This window comes from Cynocephalus volans, chromosome 3 (assembly GCF_027409185.1).
Source record: "Cynocephalus volans isolate mCynVol1 chromosome 3, mCynVol1.pri, whole genome shotgun sequence".
Lineage (NCBI taxonomy): Eukaryota > Metazoa > Chordata > Mammalia > Dermoptera > Cynocephalidae > Cynocephalus > Cynocephalus volans.
In genome coordinates, this window is record NC_084462.1 from 59,174,416 (window position 1) to 59,180,735 (window position 6,320).

Here is a 6,320-nt window from a genome sequence, read left to right on the forward strand (position 1 = left end):
GTTATGTATTAAATCAATTAAAAATAGGAAAAATAAAAGTTTTCACTGTTCCTTATCTTATTCTTACTCCAGTGTTCTTCCTTTCTTTATGTACGTCTGAGTTGTGATCTATGTTATTTTCCTTCTCTCTAAGAAACTCCTTTTAACATTCATTGAAAGGCAGGTCTACTGGCAACTAATTCCCTCAATTTTGTTTGTCTGAGAATATCTTTATTTCTCCTTTACTTCTGAAGAATAATTTAACAGGATACAGATTCTAGGTTGGCGGTGTTTTTTGTTTGTTTGTTTGGTTGGTTGGTTGTTTTTTTCCCTCACACTTTAAATGTTTCACTTCACTCTCTTCTTGCTAGCATGGTTTCTGAGAAGTTGTTCCTCTACAGGTAAGGTGTCCCGCTCCCCCTGTCCAGCTTCCTTTAAGACTGTTTTTTTATCTTTGATTTTTCTGTAGTTTAAAATAACGTGCCTACATGTAGGGTTTTTTGGGTATTTATCCTGCTTCATGTTCTCTGAACTTTATAAATCTGTGGTATGGTGTCTCACATTAATTTTGGGAAATTCTCAGCCATTATCGTTTCAAACATTTCTTCTGTTCCTTTTTCTCTTCATCTGGAATTCCTATTACATGTTGTTACATCATTCGTAGTTGTCCTACAGTTCTTGGATATTCTCAGGTTTTTTTCTTTATCAGTTTTTTTCCTATTGTCAGTTTTGGTGAGGTATTCTCAAGCTCAGAGATTCTTTCCTCAGCTGATTCCAGTTTACTAATAAGCCCATCAAAGGCATTCTGCATTTTTGTATAGTGTTTTTGATATCTAGCCTTTTTTATTTGGATCTTAGACTTTCCATCTCTCTGCTTAAATTGCTCATCTGTTCTTGCATCCTATCTACTTTATCCATTAGAGTCCTTAGCATATTCATCATAGTTGTTTTAAATTCCTAGTCTGATAATTCCAGTATCTCTGCCATGGCTGGCATCCCTTTCTCTGTCTTTTCAATTCATGTTTTTTGCCTGTTGTGTGTCTTATAATTTTTTCTTGCTCTTTATACATAATGTACCAGTAGAAGGAACTGCTATAAATAGGCCTTTGGTAATGTGGTGATAAAGTGTGAGGTTAGGGAAAGCATTTTATAGTTTTATGATTAGGTCTCAGTCTCTTAGTGAGCCTATGTCTCTGAACTGTAAATTTTTTATGTGTTTCTCAGTGTTTTTCTCCTTCTAGGGTGGTTCAGGATGGCAAGAATGGGTTAGAGTTGGGTATTTCCCTTCTGCCACATCAGTTAGATTCTGATAATATCCCAGCAGGTTAAGCTCTGACTAACTAGCTTTCCCTGAGGGCAGGCCTTGTTAAGAAGAACAGAATGCTCTGGCATATTTCATTTTATTTTATTTATTCATTTTTATGTTTTGGCAGCTGGCCAATATGGGGATCCAAACCCCTGGTGTATTTCAGAATGGTTTCTTTTCCCTTCCCCTGCTGCAAGCACAAGGGGAGCTTTTTTCTCTGATATTTACTGTGAGAACCTGGTCAAGCTCCTGCAGGTAAATCCCACAATATTTTGGGTGCCCCCCTATTAGGTCCCACTGAAGTTTTTAATTCTCAGACTTATTCATACTAGACCTCCAGTAATTTGTCAATTACAGTTCAGGTCTTCCTACCCCGGCAATGGATCCCTTGGTAGTTTCTTCTCATGAGTCTCTGCTGTATTAAGCTGTGACTCCCTGTATTCACCTCTCTCTTCCATTTTGGGGGCAGAGGTTTACCCTGTGTCCTCTCCTTTCTGATGGATCCAAGAAGAGTTGTTGATTTTTCAGTCTGTTCAGCTTTTTACTGGTTAGGATGGAGTGGTGACTTCTGAGCTCCATACATGTGGAACTGGAAACTGCATGATACCCTTTTGTTTGGGGCCATTGTGAGGAGTTTAGGGACTGATTTTAGGTTTCTGTGCTAGAGACCTTATATCAGCAATTGGCAGAGCAACCCATTTCTCTACCTTCTTAACCTAATCATGAGGAAACATTAGATAATTTGCATTAGTCCATTTTTGTGCTGCTATAACAATACCTGAAACTGGGTAATTTATAAAGAAAAGAAGTTTATTTGGCTCACGATTCTGGGACAGCTGCATCTGGTTCAGGCCACTGGCTGCTTCTACTCATGGTGGACAGTGGCAGGCAACCGGCAGGTACAAGCAGATCACATGGTGAGAGGAAGCAAGAGAGGGAGAGACAGGGGACTTGCCAGAATCCTTTTAAACAACCAGTTCTCACGGGAACCAATAGAGGGAGAACTCACTCATGACCCCCCCCCCCCACCAAGGGTGTTAATCTATTCATGGAGGATCTGCCCCCATAGGCCAAACCATTCCCAATATTGCTACATTGGGGAATAGGTTTTCACATGAGTTTTGAGGGGACAACACATCCAAATGCTATCATAATCCCAAACTGAGAGACATTCTACACAACCCCTGGCCAGTACTCTTTAAATGTGTCGAGGTCACAGATGATTCTGCTTACGTGACATACTTAGTCAAAATCATAGAGACAGAAGCTAGAACGGTGGTTGCCAGTGGCCGGGAGGAGGGAACAATGAGGAGTTATTGTTCAATGGGTATATGCAGATGGATAATGGTAATGGTTAAACGTTATTAATGTATTTAATACATTATTAATGTATTGAAACACTTAAAATTGTTAAGATGGTAAATCATATGTCATGTGTATTTTACTACAGTAAAAGAAAGTCAGAAAACAAATCCAACACTATCATTATTTACTTTGTTGCTCAAATTTTCCCAGCTTTGGCCATTGGGAGTTTTTGTAGGTTGAGTACATGTATACCTACCTGTAAACACATGCACTCATCTATTTTTACTTCTTTATATGTGATTCATACTGGAACTTTGGATGCTAATTCAGCACCATAGAATAAATTACAGTCTACATCTTTTTCTTGGTAATTTCTTTCTCTTACAGTGAGAAGCCTGGCTCTTATTACAATATATTTTCTCAGTTCAAGCTTAGTATACTCATAAAATAGTTTAGAATTGCTAGCACACACCCCTGTGCGAGGAAAAAATTACCAACTAGTGTACCATGTTTGTATACAAATATTTCTGTTTTTAGTTTTATAGTGTCTGGTCTGAATATTGTTTTACAAATTTACTTAGGTAAATTTTTTTAGGTAAGTTTTCCCAAGCCTGTGTGGTTATGTGATTAATTGGTAGTAAAGTTTTACCCTTTTGTCACAATCTGCATTCCTTCTTGTGTTCTCCCTACATCCAGGGTAATGGTTTTTATACTTCACAAATTCACTGTGTGGTGTTTTAATGGTTTTGACAAAATCAGAGAGTTCCTTATATAATAGTTCCACCACCCCCCAAGTTCCCTTGTTTTGCTTTTTTGCAGTCAGTCGCTCCCATATCTCCCACCTCCTTAGAAATCATTGATCCCCTATTTTCTGTCCCTATAGCTTTGCCTTTTCCAGAAATTCATATAAATGGAATCATACAACTTGTAGCCTCTGAGGGTCTGATTTCTTTCACTTACCAAAATGCTTTTAAGTATCGTGCATGCTGTTGGGTCAATCAATAGTTTGTTCCTTGAATTGGCTTTATAGGGATAGATGTTTGTTTTTTTACTAGTTGAAATATATTTGGGTTGTTTCCAGTTTGGGGTGATTATGAAAAAAGTTCTATAAACATTCACGTATGGGATTTTGTGTGCACCTAAGCTTTTATTTCTCTTTGATAAACACCTAGAAGTGGGTTTGCTGGGTCATATGGTATTTGTATGTTTAACCTTGTAAAAAACTCTGTTTTCCAAAGTGGCTGCATCATTTTGCGTTCTCATTAACAATGTGTGAATATTCCAGTTGTTCCACATCCTTGGCAGTACTTCGTATTGTCAGGTTTGTGTATTATTTTTTTCTTTACCATTCTAATATTAGGTGTGTAGTGGTGTCTTACTGTAGTTTTTAATTTGAACTTCCCTAATGACTAATGATGTTGAGCAACTTTTTATGTGCTTATTTGCCATCCTTTATGGGTTGAATTGTGTCCCCAAAATAGATGAAGTTCTAATCCTGAGTATCTGTGAATGTGACCTTATTGGGAAATATGGTCTTTGCAGATAATCAAGTTAAGGTGAGGTCACTAGGATGAGCATTAATCCAATAAGACTGGTGTCCTTATAAAAAGGGGAAATTTGGAAACAGATGCATGCACATAAGGAGAATGCCATGTGAAGATGAAGGCAGAGGTCTACAAGCCACAAAACTACAAAGAATGCCAGAAAACCACCAGAAGCTAATGGAGAGGACTGGAACAGATTTTCCCTCACCGTCCTCAGAAGGACCAACTCTGTCGACACCTTGATCTCGAGACTTCTAACCTCCAGAACAGAGAGACAATAAATTTCTATTGTTTAAGCCATCCAGTTTGCGGTACTTTGTTATGGTAGCTCTAGCAAACTAACATACCATCTGTGTATCTTTTTTGGTGAAGTATCTGTTTAGAACTTTCACCCATGGTTTTGTGATTTGTTTTTCCTATTGCTTACCTACTATCTGTAAGCACCTCCTAGCCACATATCCTTGTTAGCCGTTATAGTTCCATAATGGCTACAAATAAAGAAGTCTTAATGGGGACTTTGGAGAGGATGGTGAAATACCCCTAGCCACCCTAGAGAGCAGCTATCAAACTATGTGCTATGTTTATGGGTAGGTAGGGGAGGGATGACATTGATGAAAGCCCCGTGTCTATGACATAGGGTGAAAATCTGCACTTCCATGTGAAATAACATTGATTAGGCAGAGAAAAAAAGCTGGAGCCTTAAAAAAATTAAAAGATTCTTGATGTTTTATTGGGTACTGTGACTCTTTCAAAAGTATGTTAGTACACTTTTTAAACAGCCTTAAGTTTGGTAACTTATGATTACAAGGCTCTCTTTCCCCTTCTCTGCTGAGTAAGTGGTCCTTTCTCCCCTTTGTAAGGCTCTTCCTCTCTCATGGCAATTGTCACAGAGGGCATTAGATTGTAGTTTTGTGTAAGAGAAAGCCTGTTAACTTGATGTGTTAAGAAGTTGCGTGGTGTAGACAACACCGTGCTGAGGGTTGTGATCCTCTTACCGGTCAAAAAAAAAAAAAAAGAAGCTGCGTATGGGGTTCCCACCCTCTGACTAGTAAACACCCCCTCCTTTCTTCCTGCTGTAAAGGTTTTTAAATTTTATTTTTAAAATAGACTTTATTTTTTAAAGCAATTTTAGGTTCATAGCAAAACTGAATGGAAAGTACAGAGAGTTTCATATGCCACTTGCCCCCCCACATGTATAGCCTTCCCCACGATCAACATCCCCCCATCAGAGTCGTACATTTGTTACAACTGATGAACCTACATTGACGCATCACCCAAAGTCCATAGTTTACATTAGGGTTCACTCTTTGTGTTGTGCATACAGTTTTTTATAAACCACTAAGCCTTTCTAATTTCTTAGTCTGTGGATTTATTTCCCACAACAAGGGTATGCAGGGAGACAAGGTGAAAATGGGATGAGGTGGGGGTGGAAATTTCCTACTGACTTTTCTTTCTGAATTTCCTTCTTTCTTCATCAGATTCATCCAAGTTTGGCTTAGTGAAAAGTCCTAGAATCTGGCAGGTTGTTGAATAATATTACTAGTTTCCAGAGCTATTAAAATGTGTGAATGTGTGTGTGTGTTCTTGCATAGTATTTCGAGGAGACCTACGAAGACGATAAATCAGGGATCGCTAGATTTCTACTGCCATATCCTGGAAGTCTCTTTAACTCTTGCACTGAGATATAGATCACTCTGTACCTGTGTTTATGTTGTTCTCACCTTTCCACTTTACTTGATCCGGCAAGTTGCTACTTATCTTTTTTTTTAATTGGTTATGAATATTCATGAGACACAAAGTTGATTGTCACCCCTCGTGCCCAAGATGTGAAGGCCAGATCCATACTGGCAGCATGCCCGTTGCTAGAAATTGCGATTTTACCCTTTGTCCCCAACCCAATTATCCCCAACTTCCCTTCCCCTCCCCCTTTCCCCCCCACTCCACTTTGTTCCCAAGGTATGTTCTCTCCCTCTGCAAGTCCAACACATACTTATCTTTCAAGACTCAGCTCAACTGTTACCTCCTTAAGGGAGACTTTCCTGAACTCCCAGGGTAAAAGTCCTACACCCAGCTCACTCTGTTCCAGTCTCTATTTTCACACTTTACACTGAGTGTTAGACTGTGGGGATATACCATTATTTATCTGTGTTCTCAGCCACGGCAAATTGCTTCAGGGAGGCCCTCCT